Source organism: Haemorhous mexicanus, chromosome 6, assembly GCF_027477595.1.
Source record: "Haemorhous mexicanus isolate bHaeMex1 chromosome 6, bHaeMex1.pri, whole genome shotgun sequence".
NCBI classification, from domain to species: domain Eukaryota; kingdom Metazoa; phylum Chordata; class Aves; order Passeriformes; family Fringillidae; genus Haemorhous; species Haemorhous mexicanus.
This window is the reverse complement of record NC_082346.1, coordinates 61189271-61211096: the sequence shown is the minus strand read 5'-3', so window position 1 is coordinate 61211096 and position 21826 is coordinate 61189271. Positions and strand designations below refer to the sequence as shown.

At 49.3% G+C, this 21826-nt stretch overlaps 1 protein-coding gene across 1 annotated transcript in view; it reads left to right on the top strand.

The window, feature by feature from the left end:
• Window positions 1-21826, top strand: part of DAAM1 (dishevelled associated activator of morphogenesis 1) — a 94285-nt gene that overhangs the window by 11632 nt on the left and 60827 nt on the right. The window contains exon 2 of the mRNA XM_059850543.1: window positions 7776-7881. The gene's annotated coding sequence lies outside the window, so the exon portion shown is untranslated. The remainder of the gene's footprint in view (window positions 1-7775; window positions 7882-21826) is intronic.

The following is a 21826-nucleotide window of genomic DNA, read 5'->3' as shown; positions in this document are numbered from 1 at the left end:
AGGAGAGCACAAAAAGCACAAACCAGCTTTTCCCTGCATGCCTAGAATTTTGCTCTCCATCTCCCCACTCCCTAAATTCCAAAAGCTCTTGGGTTATTCATGGAAGTGCTGCTTTTTTTTCTTCTCTCAGTGTAAAAATGCCCAATAAGAGATGTGGGTCTAAAGACATGGAATGCTGTGCTGAAGCCCATGTGCCACATCAGGGAGGTCATGCTGTGGACCTTGACAGCATGGCATGGCCAAACTCAGTCACTTTCTGTGCTGGGGAAATTTGGGAATCCTGAATCCACAAACATCTGGATGTGGATGAAGCAAGTGCCTTCCAGGGTTCTATGACAACTGCAAAATCCTCAGAAAAATCTAAAACTGGGATGGCTGGAAGATGGTTTCAGTGCTTGGATGGGAGTTATGGAGAGAGGAACTGGAACAACCTCCAGGACTGGTGCTGTTTTGCTTTTTTGGGATGCTCTTGACTGAAAAGCTGCTGAGTTTTGATGCCAGTGAGACAGAAAAATACCTGGTGGCAGGGTGTCCCCCCGACTTCATCCTGCTGTCGTGGGGCTGGGGCGGTTTGGTGCAGTGATCTGATGAGGCATGGCAGCCCTGCCCTGTGGAGATACCATCTCCTGGGAGGAAAATGTAAAAATAACCACGGCTTTGGCTGCGTCTTTGAGTTGCGTGAGAGTGCAGCAAAGGAGGTGGGGGATGAAATTATATCCATGGAAATGAGGCAGGAGAAATGAACCTTTTCCTGGGAGGCAGGTCTGAAGGAAAGACCCTGCAGACCATGAGGGAATTGTCCTCGTCCTCCTGTACTGTGCTGGGGTGCAGGGGGCACACTGGAACTGGGGTCTGGGGTGGTTTCAAAGGGTCCCCCAGGGTTCCCTGTCATCCTCTTCCTCGCTGTGGGCTGAAGGAGATGCAGCCCCATGTGGGTTCCTGCACCTCATCCCATGGCTCCAGGGTCTAGACAGATGACACAAACCTTTGCGAGAGACTGTGTCCTGCCCAAGGCTTTGGAAACCTGTTGGACCCATTCTTCCACCTCTTTGCTTTTCAGAGCTTTTGTGGAGCAGGTCTGTTCCTCCATGGGGGACCACTGAAGTGTGGAGCTGGGAATAAATGCATGGGAGCTGCCATGGATGGCAGATGGGCCCTCCTGGTGTAAGCAGGCTCAGCTCATTTAATCTGTGGTGGACATGATCTCTTTTCTCTTCCAGTTGAGCTAAATATACCTTTGGGTTGTGGTTGTGGAGGCTAAGTCCCTTTTTGATTATGGAAATCACACTAACACGGGATGCAGCTGGCTGCCTCCGGATGGAGCCGGGGGAAGAGCAGGATTGGGGCATCCCATGGCTGAAACTCTCTCCTGCTTACCTGTATCTGGATCAGGGCCAAAGTGTGGCATAGTGGATGGGCATCTCTGTGGAGGGTTCCAGCTCCAGAGTTTCATGTGATGCAGGTTTTGGAAGCACAAAGAATTCCAGCATAGCCATAAGCTTTCCATTGTCTGACAGGTTTTGAAGTTTAGTGGCTGAGCTGCACCTACCTGGGCATGGCTGGTGGCTTCAGGACAGAGAAAAGGTCCCTCTCCATCTTTGCATGATTCCCAGAAGCAGCAGTTCTGTATTTCTGGATGCAAAGGGAAATAAAAAGCTGTTGGTCAGCTTGAGCAGCAATTGGGAGAAGTTTTAGTCTTGGAAGGCAAAAAGGGAATTAAAGGGCAGTGGTGAAATGTAATGTGTCAGTCCAAAGGTGCCACCTGGGAATGTGTGTTCCTGGATTAGGCACACAACACACAAGCTGTGTGGTGGGGGATGCCTGTTTGCACCCAGTTCTGTCTTTGGGGTGCTCTGCCAGAGCTGCTGGATGGGTCCTTGGTTGCTTTATCTCCTGAGGTTTGTCCTGTGTGACAGCATCTCAGACTCTTCTGTGTGTGGACTCACAAGGGTCCTTGGAAGACCAGAAAGTCTTCCCAACAACAGATAAAATGTGCTGCTGCATCTTCCCTGCCATGCTGGCCTCAAAGCCAGGAGTCACTTAATTTTTCAGCCCTCAGTGTTGCTGGCCTCAGAGGAGCCAGGAAAGCAGTTCATCAGCAGGAGAGCTTGAGTGAAATGTGGCTTCAGGGTCTCTAATATTGGCAACTTCTGAGTTAAATACCCAGTGTCAGCCATGCAAGTGCCTTGTGCAGGCATTTGCTGCAGGCTGGCAAACCTCTATTCCCCCATTTGCTGCCCTGGTGTGTAACAGCTTATCTCTGAGCAGCTGGATTTAACCCTCTTATCCACCTCTGTGCCAGCCCTTCACACTCTGCTGCTCTCCCTCCCAGGATGCCAGGAAAAGCCTGGATGACTTCCATGGGAAATGGATGTTTGCCCTCCCTGGGATGATTACTTCTGTTATTTAAAAAGAAACAAAACAAAAAAAGCACCAGCAAACTCCTGGATTGGGATAATTAAGCCGATTGAAGTGTTTAAGTAAATTAGTTTCCTTTTAATTAAAAAATATATGTATATGTCTCATCATGGTTCCTAAAATAATGAGCCACTGACCTGCTTTATCCCTGATTTGGCTTACAGATGGAGAGGGGAGGTAAATTACCATGGAAGCATGGAATGTTCTGAGCTGGAAGGGACCCTTAAGGATCACTGAGTCCAAACTCTGGCCCTGCACAGGACATCCCAAGAATCACACCCTGTGCCTGAGAGTGTTGTCCAAATGTTCCTTGAACTCTGTCAGGCTTGGTGGTGTAATCACTGCCCTGGCGAGCCTGTTCAGAGCCCAACCACCCTCTGGGGGAAGAACTTTTCCTTAATGTTCAGCCTAAACCTCCCCTGACACAACTTCATCCCATTCCCTCAGGTTCTATCACAGGCAACCACAGAGAAGAGACTGGTGCCTGTCCCAAATTTTAGATAAAAGTAGGGGAAATCAGCCTCACCCTTGAAAGATCAGCTTCTTCTCTTCTGTGGCAGTGCCTGAGTCTGTTAGCTCAGGGAAGGAGAGACTTGCTCTCCAGGGGCAAGGCAGTTTGTCCTTCCCTTCCTGGTGTCCCTGGAGCAGAGCAGCACTCCATGGTGGGGCCAGTTTTCAGGTCAGAAAGGGGAGATCTCACCTCCCTGCCCTTGCTACGCCAGGAGGAAGCTGGGGAGCCAGGAGCTGTGCCCTGGGGCTGGGAGGAGCCAAGGGACCACATCACACCTGAAATTGCAGAATAAAATGCTAATGGCTCTCCCAAAGCCAGTGCAGTGGGAATGGCAGCCCCTCAGCGGTGGGTTAAGTGAATAGATGTGATGAGACACGTTTATTTATCCAAATTCTGATCAGTGCCCAGGGAAAGGGGTGTGTTTGGGGGAAGGGGTGAGGCAGCATGGCAGGGTGGAGGTGCCTGAGATCAGCAGGGACCACAAACACAGCTGTGTGTGCCTGTGTGCCCTGGTAACTTCAGCTCTTTGCTGCTGGGAGTCCCTGCCTCAGCCTGCTGCCAGAGATGCTCTGCTGTTATTAATCTGCTGGGATAATTGTAGTTTTAATGTTTCCAGCGGGGGAGTTTGCAGGAGGCAGAGGCATTCCTGGAAGCCCTCGGTGGTGGGTGCCATCCTGGAGGCATCCAGCAGTGTGACTCAGCGTGGTGGCTGCTGGTGTTCTAAGTGGTGCTGATTTTCAAAGCTGGGAGGTAACATGAAGAGGACAAGGGAGCACAGGCAGTGATTTGGAGCTGTGGAATAATATTTTCACAGAATGACAAGGTTGGAAGAGACCTTCAAGATCATCGAGTTTAACCCAGCCCCAACACCTCAACTAAACCCTGGCACCCAGTGCCACATCCAGGCTTTGGTAAACACACCCAGGGATGGGGACTCCACCACCTCCCTGGGCAGCCATTCCAGAACTTTACCATTATTTCTGTAAAAAGTGTTTTCCTAATATTCATCTTGTATTTGCCTTGGTGCAGCTTGAGACTGTGTCCTCTGGTTCTGTCAGTTGCTGCTTTTTTGAGCTGTGATTAGCAAAAGAGGCAGTCTGGGAGCAGGGCTGCTGCTGAACCCGTGGTGGAAGGGCAGTGCCTGACCCTGGCTTGGCTGATGATTGTGCAGGGAAGTGCTGCACGTGCATAAAAGCTGGGAAAATGTTTTCTGCTGGGGAATGGGAATGCTCCTCTTGCCTTTTCATCAAGAAGCTGTAAAATGGCATCCAGCAGCTCTTCAGCCCATGCCTGGAAGCCAAAGCCAGGTGCATGCAATCCTGAACAAGGCACGGGGACATCTGGATATTTATTTATAGTTGAGCTGCATTTGGCTACTGGAACAAACATTTGGAGAAAGTGGCCTTAGCCTTGGCTCAGCATCCTGAATGCAGACCACAGGTAGCCCTGAAGGGAGTTTGACCTTGATGAAAGCACATTTAGCCACCAGTAGGAAGAAAAGCAGGTAAGATCAACAAGCTGCAGTGTTTGGGAGCCCCATACTCTAGGAGAAATCACTTTCAGAGCAAACACTCCTAATGTGGCTTCACAGAGTTGGAGGAGGACAATGCAGAAGTGATCCTCATGGATCTGTGCCACATCTCACCAAGGGAGACAGCTTCACAGGGTTGGAGGAATAGATCCTCATGGATCTGTGCCACATCTCATCAGGGTGACAGTCCCCCTTCCCTGTTCCACAGTGAGCAGACTCCAGAGGGGTGGCTAGTGCAGTGTTTGGGAAGCTGTTGGGGGCAGCAGCCTCTGTGTCCCATCCCACCTGGTGGCTGCAGCCCTGTGTAAGCCAGCAGGCAGGTGTGGATGGATGGAGATTCTGCAGCTGTGAAACTGATGTCAAGCAGTTTTTTTCCCCTTATTTGCTTGCAAAAATCATCCATTGGCTCTGCCTGCTGTGGGGCAGAGAGGTGGGGACCAGGTGAGATGTGACACAGATCTACACTGGGCCCTGTGTTGCACTCTGCCAGCCCTCCAAAAAGCCCTGTAAGAAATGTGTGGTGTAAAAAAGTGATTTCTGCTGCAATGTGTGGCTGAAATGACTGCAGTGCAACCTCTCACTGCCGAGGAGAGTCCTCGTTTTGTCTTGTCCCGTTGATCTCAATGAAGTAATTTATAAGGACGTTTTCCATGAATCAATAAATCCATGCTTGCTGCTGTGCCTGGGAGGTTTAATTTGCTCTAGATACTGCACAGAGTATCTCTGTCCTGAATTGCACTGCAAAGTTCTGCTCTTTGGGAGAGGATGAGGATACAGCTGGATCCTCTGGGAACATGCTGCCAGCATCTGATGGTGCCTGATCCCTGTTAATTGTGCACCTCGTGGTGTGGGCTGAAGAGTTCAGGCAGGGTGTAAAAGCAATGGTTTCCCTGTGTGTGGAGTTTGAGGGCTTAGTCCATTGTGCCAAGCTTTTCCTGATGTTATAGATCTTGGGGAAATTGAAGCCAAAAAAAAAGGGAGGGCTGGGATCACTGGCCTTTGAAGAGACCACAGTGCAGAAATCTGGGTTACAGGTAAGTTTTCCTTCCGCATCTCTGAGTGATGCTTCCTCTCAAGAGGAATTGAAAAATTCCCATTGCTCTGCACCACCTCCCCTCCCAAAAGCTGCTTTTATGAGCCCCTTGGAAGCAACGCACAAGTGTTTACAAAGCCTGCCACTGGATCTGCCTGGATAAAGAGGGTTCAGAAACACAGCTCTGCTAGACAGAGAGAAGTCAGAGGTACCCCCACCCCCCCAGTCCTGAGCTTGTTTCCCTTGCTTTGTCTGAGCACTGTGGTGTGGTGAGGGTGGAACTGTGGTCACGGATGGGTGAGGGCACCTTGCTTTCTGCTGTGCCCTGGGCTTTGGGGCTGTTCCTGGCCTCTTCCTGTGCACAATGGTTTCTGACCTGGTGGGGCATGGACTGGCTCAGCTGTCCCTGTGAGCACCTGGATCCCACCTCTCATCCTGCTCCACCTGCCTGGCTGAGCCCCCAGGGAACCCTCCACTTCTCCTCCAGAGCAGCTCTGAAACCATTTTCTATCTCTAGGAGGTCAGAGCTCAAGCTGGAGAATCCAGAAACGTTCCCAGAGCCAAAACACGCCGTGGCAAGCGGGTGTGTGCCTGGTCTCTGCTTCTCATTTCCTCCATCACTCTGAGAGCACTGGAGCTGCACATGGGGTTTCAGCGGGGTGTCCCCTCTTTTGTTCCTATATATTAGAAAAGTCTGTGCATGTGTTTGTATTTAAAAACAATATGTATATATTTCAACATGGCTGTTTGTGAGCTGTGCCCCTCAGGACTGGTCTGGCTGGGCAAAGTAGGGATGTATTTCACAGCTGCTTACCTGTTGCACTGGCAGCTGTGTGATGGTCCTGCTGGTCCAGCCATTCTTGCAGTTGGAAATAACAGGTGTTGGCAGGGAGTGACCCCAAACCTGCTCAGAGCCAGCTAGGAAGGCTCCTTGTGAAGTGAGCAGGCTTTGGAGTAAGTCTGGCAGCGCCGGTGGAGAGACTCTTGCTGTTATTTGTGTCACAGCCTGGGAAGTCCATTCCACATGTGCCCATCTTGCATTTTCCATGCCCTCTTTCCCACATGCTTGCTGGTGTGTTGGAAAGAAGCAGATGCAGCTTCTGGTGGCAGGGGTGGGTGTTGGGTTTATTGCATATCCCCTGGGACAGCAAACACAAGGTCACACAATGGCTGTGCCAAGTGGAGCAGCCATAGAAAGTTGTAATTTTAAATAATTGCCATAATGACTTCTCCTCCCTTTCTTCCACCCCTTCCCCATGTTCTTCCCCATCACCATGTCCTTCCACACCCACAACCTGGGCGCTGCCTGGATCTTTTCAGGATTTATGTTAGAAGGGAAGTGTTATTTATGTAATTAAACCATCGTATTGCTGGATGGAAATGGGATTTGGTGCTTACCGCTGTGCCTCTTTCTCATGCATGAGGGTGAACTGATTGATTACTGAGGTTTGAGATTAAATATTCCCCTGAGCTCCGCTGGCATTTAGTGTGCTGGGGGGAGGGTAGAGGGAAGGGGTGGAGGGGAATTCTGGTTTTCCTCCGAGGCAAGGAGAGCACGGGGATGTCTGCTGAGCACATCCCCTCTAGGTCTGCAGCACTGGCTGTAACAGGCTCCTGGCACAGGTGTCTTGGGCACCAATGAAGCAGGTGCCTCTCTCCATATCCCTGCTGCTGGATGGGGTGCTGGTGGGCTTTGCAAGCTCCTCTCACTGCTGCATTGAGCATCCCATTGCACCCTGCCCATTCCCGGTGCCTCCCCAGCTGCCCACACCTCATCCCTGGCTCAGCTCCCTCCCAGCCTGGCAGCGGGGTAGACCTGCTGTCCCCGCCTTTCTCCTTCGGAGTGCGCCTTATTTGTTTATTTTCCTGAACTTCTTTTCATCCCAAAAGCCCTCTGTGTTTGGTTTCGATGGGAAAGGAGGAAAAACCCCCGCACACCACAGCTCCTCGAGTGCGTGGTGGGTTGGAGACGCCGCCTTCCCCCTTCCCTTGAAGTCTAATTTTAGCTGAAGGCGACGGGATCCCTCCAGGGTATGGCAGAGATTTCCTATCAGCTGCCTAGACCTTAAGAAACAAAACACACAAACAAACACAGCACAGAAGCACTTAATGCTTATTTGGGTGAATTCTTACAAAAAAAGGGTGTGACTTATTTTATTTTTTTTTTTTTTACGAGCTGCGCACGCTGGCTTTGTTCTGCTGCAGTCGGGTATTTCAGGTCTTCCAAGATTTAATCAGAATAATTAGTTACTGTCTGTTTGTACCTTCTGTTTCTGTTGCAGGGTTACCAAAGGGTGTATTTATCTTCCAGAGGGCTGCCTAAGTGTCGCTTAATCATTAAAGCATCCGATTTCCTCCAATCATTAAAGCATCTGCCATGAGGCTTATGTAAGTAAACAAATAAATAAATAAATGAAAGCAGGCAGGGTGGGGATGGTGTTGGTGGATTCAGCTTGGGGGGGGTTTGTACAGATTTTTCCTGATTGTCACGGGTTTAATTGTGAACTGCCTGTGGTTCCCAGCCCGTCATGTGGGGATCAGAGGACTGAGTGTTTGGACTGGCACTGAACACCCAGCCAGTTTAATGAGGCTGCTCTCAGCCAAACCTTCACCCCGCTAAACTGGCAAGAGCTGTGTTGCTCCCTGTCATTTCAGGAGCAGGGGCGAAAAAATAGACCTTACAGGAATGAAAGGCTTTTGCTTTCACTCGTACAGTTATGGCTTTGACTCCTTAAGCCAGTGGTATCCCTTATAAAAATCACAGCTCTGTCAGGACATAAGTCACCACTGTAAGTTTGGCAGGATTGGGAATTAGCTGTTTTTCAGCCTGTATTTGCCATGTTTGGTTTGGGAAGGGGGTCTGTTAATGCACACATTTCCCATCTCTAGCACAGGAGATGAGAGACTCAGGAAGTCACTGCAGAGGAGGGTGGGATGGCTGGGAAGCCTCACAGGGTGCTGAACCCACCCTGGTTCTTGCCTGGAACCTGAGTGAATTGTGGGGTGTTTTCCCCTTAGAGTTTGTCACCGAGAGCAGATGAGTGGCCCTGTTCTGATGGCATTGTGGGGCTGGACAATTTGCTTTCTTCTGTTTGCTTTCTCTTTCTTCCTGAGCTGGTGTGGGAGGGGTTGGGTTCTAGGTGCTGCCTTGTCAGCTGCCTTTGCTGCCTCATTTACCATGTGCTAACCCTGGGAGCAAGGGTTTGGGGTGCATTCTGCTTCCCTGATGGGTTTAGAAACTTTTAAATCCAGAAGCAGCCTTTGCCATCAGTTTCTATGCTTTCCTGTGTGAGAGGGAGCATAAATATTTTAGGTTGGTAGCTTTGTGTTAGCCCTTCTTAGAGATACAGGCGTGCAGCTGGGCTTTGTTCTCCTTCCCTGGGAGAAGCTCATGAGAGGGAAAGGGCCTGGAGGGGACAAGGTGGGACCAAAGGGATCTGCAGGGCTTTGGTGGCTTCAGGGAAAATTGCTTGTGTGAAGGTTGAGGTTGAAGTCCATCTTCTCTCTGCGTTTGTTGGGAAGAGTAGAGATGAGCCACAGTGCTGGGGCGTGTGTTGGACTCTGCTGGGGCAGAGCTGAAGCTGGGCATGATCCCACATCCTGTCTCAGCTCCAGAGTAACAATTTGGAGAGACAAATCCCCTGGTAAATGCCCTGTCCCCTCTGGGACTGATGTGGTGGCTGTCACAGCCAGCAGCGCGTTGCCGGTGCCCTTTGCTGTGTCTGCTCCGGTGTGTGTGGAGTGGGAAAAGTCCTCCTTGATGGAAATACTCCCAAGAAAGCCTGTCAGCCTGATTTTTTCCTTGATGTTTGGCCAGCTGGAAAGCTGGTGGCGGTTCAGACAACACCTCCTGAAGCACTGAGAATGTGTGATGTGCAGCACAGCCAGTGCTCCTGCCTGGCACGGTCCCTCCAGCCACAGTGAGGGATGCTGGGGGGGTGGCAGGTCTCTAATCCCCATCCTACCCGTGTGTGCCTGCCTGTTTCACTGGGCCTTTCACAGATCTGCTGGGTTTGGGCACTGGGAGAGGTGAGGAGGAGGAGCAGAGCTGCTGGGAGTGGAGGAGAGTGGAAGCATGGAGGGGAAGGGAGGTGACAGAATGGTGGAGATGCTGGGAGGAAGAGGAGATGATGTGGCTCATTTGCCTGGTGCTTTAGAAGTTGCTTAGTTAAATTAAGTGCTCACTAGGGAGCCTCATTTGGCTTTTAAATAGCTTTGGAGCATGTGAATGCTCTGTGTTGCTCTCTTCTTTCTGCAGTGTGAGCCACCTCCTGTCCCCATCTCTCCTTGAAGAATATCTCCAAAAATCTACCTTAGGATGTGGGAGGGGAAGCTTGGTGGCCATCTGCTTTCAAAAAGCCTTTCAAAGATCTCTCCAAGCTCCTCATCATTCCAGACCATCCATCCTTTGGTTTTTTTTTCCAGTCTGGACACTATGAGCTTTGGTGATTGGGACTGACCACAGGTTCCCTCTCCCACAGAGGCCACAGCATGCCAGGAGCTCTGCTGCTCATCACACAGCACCAGCTGGTCTGGGATGAGCTGGCTGGTCTTCCACCATCTCTCCTTGAGCATCCCAGTTAAAGCAGAAGTTGATGCCCCTTTGGCTTTCCTGTTCTTTTGCAGGACTGTGTGTTTTCTCTTTCCTTTCAGCCAGCTGAAAAACTGCTCCAAGAGCCTGGAGAATGATTTTGAGTACCTTGTTTCCCTGGTTGTACCTCAGTGCAGAGCTGGATGTTATTTGTGCACTTGATCATCCTGCTACTTGCTAAGGAGATTCAGAGTGCTTAGTTTTATTTAATTTCTGTAAAAAATGAAAGTATCTCAAGATTTTTATTTTTCTTTGTCTCCAGAGTAACACACTCAGTGATGGAGGGTGCCAAAGGCAGGCACAAACCCTGAGGATGCGGATGCAAACCATGTTTAGTCTCCAAAACACTCTTGTCTCAGTCAAGGATGGGGAATGTTCCCCACACCAGAGCCACCTTGGAGGCTCAGCTGTGTCCCCCCATGTGAGCAAATGGTGGCCTCCAGGTGCCACTGAGGTGTCCCCAGACATGGGGCTCCCTCCCTGCTCTGCTCCTCCACCATGTGCCCACCAGCCACTTCCAGACGTGGTGGGGGAAGGTTTGGGGGGAGCACACTCCGTTTTCCTCATAAAACTCCAAACAAGAGGCTTGGCCTGGTTTAGATTTTAAAAATAACTTGCACATTTGGAAGCTAAAGTTTCAGAAGGGCTCTGAATGGGATAATGGCTTTGATCGTGACAGTCCGAGATCAAGGCAGGGTTTTTTAGGTTTGCTGCATCAGCTGGAAAATATATTGTAGTGTCTAGACTTTATCATCCTCAAGAAAGGCTCTTTTGGTTTTTTTTCCTACTCTACAAAAGGTCTAATCCAAAGCCCATGTACAGTTGGTAGGAGGGGCTTTGATTGTGTCCAGGAGCATGCTGGAAGAGGTGGGGATGAGCTTTGGGCTTTGAAGGACTCAGACCCTGCTTTGCAGGCGCCGCTGTTTCCGATGGAAGTTTGGGATGACAGCAGTGGGATGAGGATGGGCACCAGCTGTGTGCCAGTGCCCCACAGGGGTCAGTTCCTGCAGCTGAGCCCTGCTGACACCTCAGTGCTCATCCTTTGGCTGCTGTGCTTGTGGTCAGCTGCTCAGACCAGAATCTCCCACAACTGTCTGAGTTTCCTCTGTGTAATAACCATAAACATCCACGTTTGATGGTGTGTGGACACAACTTCAGCATTTTTAGCTTGAGTGTAGAAAATGTACAGTTTTCTCTCCTTACCATTCCATAAGTAGGTTCTCAACTTCTTTAAAATTATTTTACTGAATTATCTTATTGTTTATATGTTTTTGTAATTCCAAAAGAGAGGCAGGGAAGGATCTTCCTAAGTTGCTTGGAATAAACTCAAAAGCCTGCCGAGAAGGTGAGGACACCTGGCCACATGTATTTATAGAACCATTAAAGTCCTCCAAGATCAGTGAGTCCAGTCTTTGATCAAACACCACCTTGTCAACCAAACCACAGCACTGAGAGCCACGTGCAATTGTTTCTTGAGCACCTCCAGGGATGGTGACTCCACCACTGCCCTGGGCATTCTGTCCCAATGCTTAACAACCCTTTCAGTGAGGAAATTCTTCCTGATGTCCAACCTGAACCACTCCTGACACAGCTTGAGGCCATGTCCTTTTGTCCTGTCCCTTGTTCCCTGGGAGCAGAGCCTGTGCCCCACCTGGCTGCCTCCTCCTGTCAGGGAGATTTAGGGTGAGAAGGTCCCCCCTGAGCCTCCTTTTCTTCAGACTGACTCCCCCAGATGATCCTCATCAGACTTGTTCTCCAGACCCTCTCCAGGTCCCTTCTCTTCCCTGGACACCTTAGTGTCCTTCTTGTTGTGAGGGGCCCAGAACTGGACACAACACTTCAGGTGTGGCCTCGCCAGTGCTGTACAGAAGGACTGACTCCTCCTGAAAACCCCGCAGCAATCAAGCTCCTCTGTCGCACTGGAATAGGCCCTGTGGAGGGAGCAGAGGCAGTTTTTCTTTGAAACTCTTGTGTTTTGTGTGCAGGGCTCTCAGGTGTGTTTTGGCAGGCGTGCCATTGGCAGAGTCACCACCAGCCATATCCTTGGTGTCTCTGCTGCAGCACACCATGATGCCATGCTTACTGCCCCAGGCTTTGGAGGGGTTGCAGCCTAGTTATGAAAGCTTCATCTGGAAGCTTTGAGAAACATTTGGAAATGTTTTGGAAAACATTTGGATGGAGGATGCCTTAGCTCTGTGCTTGGTTGTTTTACTTTGCTTTGTCCTTGAGCGAGAAAAGTGCCATAGGGTTTCTGTTTTTTTCTTTCCATCAGTTTTTCTCTTAGACAAACTTATTTCCAGGGATAAATCAGAGCAAATGCCAGTGTGAAAATAGTTTGTGGTGTAAAATGGTACTAAAATTGTGCTGGAAGGGATCTTGAGAGGTTACCTTGTCCCCAAGGGTAGTTGAATACACTCATTGGTCTGGAAAGTGATTGTCTTTGCTGGGAGTTGTTTTGTCATGAATTGTCTCAGGAGCAGAGGCAAAAATGTACCAAATAATGCTGTCAGTATGTGTGCATGAGCCTTCCTCAGTTTATTCAAATCATTTGCTGAATAAGTGTTGAAAATTAATGCTGGGCTTGTTCCCAGAGCAATTCAAAGTAATATTCCAAAGTAACCTTTTCCACCTTGGCATTTGCCAATATACTGAAACCCTTATGGATGAATTGCAGTTACCCACAGTCTGTATTTGACATGGAGCCATCCCTGCTTTGCCCCATTTCTGAGACAACCAGTGCCCAGACGTCCCACTGGGAGGAAGAGCAGGTTTTTCTTTGTTTCTTGTGAATAAGAAGTGACTTTTCAGTTTTCCAGGTGGTCACCAGCCCTGTGGAAATCCACAGCAGCCTCTCCCCTTGACATCTGCAGGCTTAGATAAAGTTGTAAGATCCTGGGCAAGGATCACTAGAAATCCTCATCTGCTTTGAGACTGAGCCAAGTGATGACTTTAAGTTAATTTCTCCTACATCTTCATCTGTCCCAGCTTTGTGTCTTTGAATGATGACTCAAAAAAGAAAAACATACCCAGGAGCCGTAATTTAATGCCCCCACCTTTTAAAGGTGCTGCAGAGCTCCATGGGGTTTTTCACCTTGCTTGCAGCTCCCCACTTCAGAGATGGAAGGTTCTGAAAGGGGTTCACCTGTAGCCAGCTGGATGCAGGCTCGTTCTCCAGCCAGCAGTGTGTTGCTGTTGCAATCCACACAGCCCAGATGGTGACTGGTTTTCTTTCACCTGGTCCTTTTCCCAACCAGTTTACAGTAGGTGATAGGGGAATTCACCCATTTTTGGCTGTGGGGAAGGCTTGGCAAGCCCCCCTTGGCCCATGTGCACATTTAAAGGGAAGATGACTGGCACCAGCGTTATTGTTTGGCCAAGTGTATGCAGGGATATCACAGCTTAGATTTGTTACAGATGGGTTTCTGGATATAGTCTAAGGCATTCTGCCAGCCAGTTTTATATCTGTGTAAAAGTGATTGGCATCTCTATAAATAAAGCTGCTGTGGGATTATAAATCTAAATATACTTATTCATTAAATTATTTTTACATTTCCACTGGGTTGTCATCCTGGCTTATCACGAGCAAGCCATGCTCTCTGCCTGAGTGTTATCCACAGCTCCAGCTATGCAGCTTCTGAGGCTTGGAAATATTTTTTCACTTGTGTGTGAACTATCCATCAGTCTCTGTGCCATGGATCTCTTCACTGGGACTTCCTCACAGTCATCAAAGGGAATGACCCTGTCCTGGGCACTACTTTAGAAGTGGCAGTGGCTGTAAATGCAGTGAGTTTTTCTTTCCTGGTTCACCAGTGAGCATGGCTTTGCTGGGCTATTCAGTACCTGTGACCTGGTAAATACTGTTTGCATGGCTCCTTTGGTGCTGGGAAGGGCTCCTCCATAAGATCTTCCATCTGTGTCCTCGGGCAGTGAGTCTCACAGCGTTTCCTCCTTCTGTGCCCCAGGCCAGGCTGCATGAAAACAGGGGTCTTTCCACCTGGTTTAACCATCCCTGCTGGTTGTTTTGGCTACAGGAAAAAGGAAAAAAGTCCCCCAGACCAGTTCCAGGTGCAGCTGTGAGCTGGGGAGGTGCTGGAGGGAGAACCTGGCCGGACACCAGCACAGCCAGGCAGCAGTGCAGGCACTGGTAAATCTGGCTTGGTCTTTGAGCAGGCTGATGGGAACACTGAGAGCTGCAGCCTCTGGTTTCTCTGGGTTTTTTTCCTTCTCTTTTCAAAGCATTTGATTATTAAATTCAGTAAATGATGAAGCACAGAGGAACATGTGCCTGAGTGGCAGAATATCAGCTGCCTCACTCTGCTCAGTAATAGCATGCATTGTTGAAAGTTAACCCATGATTTTAGTGTAATTTCCTAATGAAGGGAAGCTTTCAAGTCAGTCTGTCCATCTGCTCCTCCTTCCATCACTGACAATTCATTAAGTCCATTGCCTGGTTTTGTCCTTTCTTTCAGTTTGGTTTTTCATCTCAAATTTGTGGGGCTGCTGCAATTTTGGCCAAAACAGCCATCAAGTTAGAAGGGTGTTAGGGAGGTTTTTTATTAAGGGATGCAATGAAACCTCAACACCAGGGAATCCACATAAATGTTATGAACATCCAAGCCATAAAGAGTGCTTTAGTTGGATTTGCCATGTTATGAGACAGCAGAGAGCCCACGCTGCAGGTCTCTGTGCAGACATGTAGGTGTTGCTGGGGGGATGTTCCCCTCAGTGAATTCTCTGATGTCTAGTAAATGTGAGTTCATCCTGCAGCCTCACTCTAAACGTGGTTTATATTGCTGAGATTCACAGGAGGAAATCTTTCCATTCATGTTGGTATTCCTAGTGCTGCTCACCCCACCAAATGTTGTTTTGGTAGCATAACAGGGTCAGCACTGTCCTGTAGGGTCTTCAGAAACTGGTAGGACCATTTGCATGTCTTGACTTTTTGCTGGAGCTGGTTGCCAGTCCAGGTGCAGTTTGGAGGCCATGCTGCTGGGATTCAGCATCCTGAAGGTGGGAGCTGGACCATGCTGTTGGAAACCTCACCGTGCTGGATCTCAGGAAAGCACAGTGTGGCAGGTGAGCAGCAGATGGAGAGGAGAGGCCTGGAGGGAGGTCCTGTGTCCCTGTGTCCCTGTGTCCCTGCCTCTGGGTTGTTTCTGGCTGAGCTGCAGCTGCATGGTGGAGGTAAGAGGTTGTGGGCTGTGTCCTGGAGGTACCAGGACTGGTTTGAGCACAACAAATTTCACAAACTCAGAAGTTAAATGAAGCATTTTGCTGATTAGGCCAGAAGTTACTGTGGCCAGAGCTGAGTCCCAGCAAACAGGGAGGTGGTTGCCTCTGGGATGACATTCCCATGGTCCCTGTGTCGTGCTGCAGACCCTGATGGGGTGATGTACTCCCTTCCTCCCTAAACCAGCAGCAGCTCCTCCAGGTTACCCAGGCTCTGGAGGTGCTGGTGTGGGTGCTCAGAGCATCTGTGAGCTGGTCTGGGGGTTCTGGTGTGACCAGCTGGGCTTGGTGCTGCTGGTATGTGGGTCCTGTGTGGGTGTGAGATCATTTCATCACCTTGTCTCAGTGGGAAGGGAGAGACCCTGAAAAGAAAGACCAGCCACCAGCACTTCCCTGCAGGGCTGTGATGGGGTGCAAACAGGATTTGACATTCAGTGTGTTCTTGGGGAGCTGCCAAATGTTTGCATATCAGCCTGGCTTTTACTGGTAGGTGTCACTGCTTCTTTCCAGGCCTGGTTTCCACCAAAACCAGAATTCTTTGCAGTGTTGAGAGGGTTTTTTTTCTCCCCTCTTTGTTTCTTTTTTTCTTTCTCCATTCAGTGCCTTAGTAAGAACACAGCTGAAGTCCTGGGAGCCCAAAGGAAACCTGTCTCTTACACATGACCCGATTAGAAGCCATGGTAATAAGCATTTGAATCTAAAGCTAGATTAGGCAGGCAGCAGTCTGAGGCTGGATTTGCATAGCACACATTCCTTTTCTCCTTTTCCATAGGACATGTTGGTAAATCTCCTGAAAGTGAATTTAGAAAGGCTGGCATGTGTCAAGTGCTCCTGTTGATGCATGGGTTGCTCTTCTCACTTAGCTGGGAAAAAAAATGCCTGTGATTGCCTGGAAGATGCTTTTTCTCCTCTCTGCCTGCTCTCACAGCTCATGTTGCAGTCCATGGGAATGGGGAGCTCTTGCCAGCTCTACAAATCTGCATTTTAAAGGCATTTTGAAAGTTTTTGCCTGGAGAGGCAATTATTGCAGGGTGCTTTCTCTCTTCCTGTGACAACTCTGGCAGTAGTGGAGTGAATCTGGAATTTTCAGGTACCTAAATCCAATTTGCAGCTTCTTCAAGCTTTCACTTCACTGTTACAGATCTTGTGCTGGAAAATGCCTCAAAGATTTGTTGTCCAGAAGCCATTAAATTTCCTTCCCCTGTGGACAGCCAGAAGATTGTGGATGATCTGAGGGTCAGTCTCTCTTTGCATTATGTCCTTGCCCAGTGTCTAGGCCATCCAGACTGCAGTGTAAGTTTGGGGCAATGGGATGCAGGGGTCAGACAGTTTGGGGAAATGTTTTTCAATGCTTAGGGCAGTGTCTGGGCAGCAGACCTGCAGGCTGTCTGTTCTAGGAGAGGGTTTGAGATGGAGTCATGGGTTTCAGTGCTGGTTAGACTTTCTGGGCCCCACTTTGTTATCTGTGGTGTTGGCTGGGCTGGTGTTGGAAGACCTGACATTCTGGTGAAGACAGAGCTGCTCCCCTGAGTGGCCTCCATCAGCCAATTCCGTTGCCACTTTTGCTGATAGAGGTGTTCCCAGAGCTGCTGGAGGAATGGGAGAGTGTTTGAGGATGTTGGGGATGTATTCCCTCACTGCACAGCTGGGCAGACTGGTGTCAGTCAAAGGCATTGCCCTGAAACTATGAAAGGAGAGGAGCTTTGAAGGAATGCCACCAGTCCCTGATCACCTGAAGCCTTACCCAGGTGTGAAGAGCTCTGCAAGACCCACCATGCCCAGGACTCACCTCTTTAAAGGGTGGAGTTCTCCATGGGTTTGGATTGTGGGTGAACCAGACTGGTGTTGATGGGGAGAAGTAAAAATGCCATTGCTCCAAGATTTACATGCTGAGCATGACTCCAGCTGCTCTGGAATACCCTTTGGTCACTTGGGGTCAGCTGTCCTGGCTGTGTCCCTTCCAGCTCCTGGTGCACCCCCAGCCTCCTCTCTGGTGCTGAGGAGCAGAGGAGACCTTGACTCTGTGCCAGCCCTGCAGAGCAGTAGCTCAAACATCTCTGAATCAGCAACACAGTTTCCAGCACAAACCCAAAAATGAAGCTTTCCAGCCACAACCAGCTTGGGAAGGGGCAGGACTGGTTTGGGGTAGGTGAGAGGGGTGAAGTGGAGATGTGGGAGCATCTCTGCAGAGAGCAGTGGGTGGGGGGCAGGTTTTGGTGCTGCTTCCCAGCAGGAGTGGGTGACATGGTGTCCCTCTGAGCCCGCACTGTGTCCCTCTGAGCCCCTACTATGTCCCTCTGAGCCCACCCCATGCCTGCAGTGGCCATGGGGAAGCTGCATCTGTGCTCCTGAGCACATCTGAAGTGTGGTGAGTCCCAGATACATCAACACCCAGTCTTCCCTCCTGCTGCAGATGCAATTCAATTTAGAAAATCAAACATAGTTATGTTCTCTCAGGGTGTCTGAGCCTCTCAGGAGCCCCTTGGGTCACTTTTTCAAAGTGGTTATTTGCAATTGCTAGGCTTTTTTTTGTTTTGTTTTGTGTTTAATGGAAAGGGAGATGATTGTATAAATATCTACAGGGATATTTATATATTATCTAGAGGGATATTTATTTATTACAGGGGTGGGAAGCTTGTGTTGCAGTTTGTGCTGGGTGCAGTGTGAAAACCTGCAAAGAAGAGAAATCCACTCTCATATTTAGCCCTGGCAGGGATGTGACCACTGTAGCTGTGATATTGCCCCTCCAGGGGGTTTCTTCACTGAAATGTTTGCTCAGGAGGGGTGGAGAGGCTCATCTTTTGAGCAGTATATAGAGAAGAAGGCAGGCAGGCTGCCTGAAGCACTGGAGATGCTGTGGATGCCTTGTTTGGACTCCAGACTCTCTGGGGAAAACCAGATTTGGTTAAATCAGTGCACAGAGGAAAAACTAACAATCCTGTGCATGTACTCAGTGTGCTTAAATTCAGTTTGTATTGACACTGCTGATGCTGATACTTGCCTGGATTAAGCATTAAAATAGCCTCTATTGATTTTTAAATGCACCCCCTTGGGACCTCCCCTGGACTGACATCCCCTCTGGATGCTCCAGCAGGAGAAGAGAAGCTTTCCTTTGCTCCATCCCCAGCAGCCATGTGTGGAAGGATCCCTCCCCTCTGTCAGAAGCTGGATAATTAGGCAATTAAAACCACGTGTCCCCATTAAGGCAGGTCCTCTGAATTGCAGGTGGTGGATTTGAGCAGCTGTCCTGGAAAATCGAGTCCTGCTGCCCTGTGGCTCAGGATGGTGCAGATCCATCCTGGTCAAAGCAGGGCTTCTGCCATAAGCCACATTGTGTGTTCTAGCCACATAAAATAAGTATGACCAAGCTTTCCAATTAATTTCACTTGCTGTGCATGCCTGGATTTTTGGTTGGTTTTTTTTTTTTTTTCATTTAAATGCAAACAGTATTTCAGTGAAATGTGATAAAAGTTGCTGTTTTTTCCCAGGCTGGGTGGGAGCTGTTGGGATCACGTTGTGCCTGGTCTGAGCTCACATGGATTGTTTTTTGGTGTTCATCTCCTGGAGCACAGGGAGGTATTAGTGTCATACTGGAAGGAAAAGTGGCCAGGGGGCCTTTTCTGCCATTAGACATATTTATCAAGGAATTCTCAACCCTAGGTTTGTACTTAAAGGGAGGGAAAATCACTCTGGATTAACATCAGAATTTAAAAACCTTTAAAAGAAAATCAGCATTGCAGATGGGTAGGCCAGCTGAGAGATCTGACAAGTGTGTTTTGTTTGCTCTGGGCACCTTCAGTACTCTGGATTTAATGGTATCTTGAAGTTTAATGATATTTAGCCATCAGGGTCCCTGCTGGGAAGGACTCCTATTTACTGCAGCCTTCATCCAGTTTCCTTTCTGAGAGAGAAAGAAACCAGCTTGCTCCACACCTCAAAATTCCTGAACACCTGTGCTTCCAGTAGCCTCACCTTAAGCACAGATAGTGCTAAAAACCACCAAACACCACCCAAAAAAGCCCTCTGGGACTCAGCCAGTAGCTCCTTGTTGCCTTTTCCTCGTGGTGGCCCCATGGCAGATGTTGCTGTGGTGATGGACTGGAAGCATCTGCTGCTGAGAAACTTGGAAATTCCACTTTGTGCAGGCAAATTAAGAGGCTTTAAAAGAGGAAAAAAGCCTGCCTGCCTTCAGCCAGTCTCACCCCGGGGATTACTGCTGAAATGGGGAGCAGTGAAATGGAAAGCTCAGCAGTGAGGGTTTGCATACAATAAATGACAGTCACAGCCCAAATATTCATTGGAGGAGCAGAGATGAAAAAAAGGGGAAGAATTAAAATAAAGGAAGGCTGTTGATTGAACTGTTGTTCTCTAGGAAAAGGCTAATTGGCAAACAAATATCCTCCTCCAGTGGGAAATGCAGCTCCTCTCTCTCTTGCCAGGCTGCTGAGTTAGTATTAACAGCATTTGCATGGTCAAAGGGAGTAGTCAGAACTTGTGATATCTGGGCTGGGCTTTACAGCTGGTATTAGCTCCTTCTGGAGGTGTGCTGTGCTTTGAATGAGCAGCTTTCTCCCAGCTGGAGTGGTGGAAAGGGACTGGGGCTGGATTGGTACTTGTGCTGGGTGATGGGGATGGAGCCAGGATGGAAGAGGATGCTCCCCCCGGGATGCTCAGTGAGGCTGTAGGAGCCCCCTGAGCTGCCCAGGGGGTCTTGCATCCCTCTCCTTCACCTGGTTTTGTCCTTGAGGGCAGCCTGGACAAGGCTGGGCATCACCAGCCCGGGCACTCCCAGGGGCTGCCTGAGAGACCAGGTTCAAATGGCAGAGGAGAAATTCTGGGAGGCTCTTCCCTGCAAGGCTTCAGGCTTTCAGGAGAGCCTTGGCTGGGTGCTAATCCCTCCCTGCAGGTAACCTCAGCTCTGAAAGGGCTGTGTCTGCCCCTTTGAGCCCCACCACAATGCAGCACTGACAGCTGCCCCAAAACAGAGTGGGGTGAGGAAAGCACTGGGACCTGCAGCCCCTCATGCTGCCTTTCCTTTCTGCTGCCTTTTTTTTTTTCTTTTTTTTTTTTTCTTTTTTCTGTGTTGCCTTTTAGAACTGGGCTGGGACCCAGGGAGGTCAGGGTATGCCCCAGCATCCTTCCTGGAGAGCCAGCTCTGCCTTCCTGAAAAGTCTCTTGGGCTTGCATAAGTGCTGTGCCTGGGTTTCAGGGTGCAAATCATGGGCAACATGTAAAGGAGTGATATGTGACTTGAAAACTGTTTCTTCCTCCCACCAGTGCCAGCCCACCCCACTTTTTTGGTTTGATTCTGTGAAAAGAGGACCACAAATTCACCTGGTTTCTGGGAAATTGGAATGTGTGTGTCTGTAAAATTGGGTCATTCATTCACCCTAGTGAATATCAAGAAATATATATATATATATTTATATAGGTTTGCAAACTGGGTCTTGTCTGTAGCTCCATGTTGTTGTCCTTGTTCCTGAAATAAATGGTATTTGCTGGAGCTCTTGTTAGATGTGGTGTGTAGTGGTTTGGAAGATCTCAGCTTGCCACTGATGAAATTTACCCTTTTAGTGGAGAACTCGTGACCTCCAGTGTTACTGTGCTGCTCACCATCTAGATGGCTGGGAAACTTCCAGCAAGGTTTGGTTTTTAATCCTCAAAAACCAAACAAAGTTTTGCTGCAGCAGCATCTTTCCTGGTTGGATTAATGTGTGCACCGAGCCGTGCCCCGCAGGGGATCAAGGGCTGTGTGGGGCTCCCTGGACCAGCTCCTGATGGATGCTGCAAGCCCTCAGCCTCTCCTTGGGTCCAAGCTTGTCTCCGTGGCCTGTGTGAGGATCAGCTACTCACTTTTCATAGTTTAGGAAGGTTTATTAAACCTTATCAAAACTACAACAGAAGACTGAATAAAGAAAAAAAGGTTATGGCGCCGGGAGCAAAAGATTTTCCCCGCCATGTCTCAGCTCCCCCACAATGGAGGTTTTTTCCTTTTTAACCCTTTAACCCTTCCAAAGTTCTGTCCATCAACCCCTTCTTCGCTGTCCAGTGGTGGAGATCTCTCCCTCAGATCCTCATTGGAGTTCAGATGTCACCATAGTGACAAGCCAGCCCTCCCAGATGTCCCAACCCCAGCTGTCCCTTGATAACCACGTGAGGGGGTACAGTACAACCTAACTATAAATCTGTAAAACTTAACCTAGATACCTGATATTTATCCATTAATTGTGAGAGTCAATCATGGCATTACTCATCTATCACAGCTGGCATGAACACCCTGCAGCTCACCATCAGCCATCCCCTGCTCCAGATTTTGGCTGGCTTGGCAAAGCGAGCAGCGCTGCTCCGAGGATTGATTTCAGCTGGACAGCGTTGAGACAGATCCTGTCTCACCCTGCTGTGCACCACACTCTTCCCCCTGAAAAGTGGATTACAGAGTCAGCAGTGTGTGTGCTTCCCTTGGCAGGGACCTCACTCCTGTGCTGGAGGGGTGACAGGCAAGCCAGGCCATGG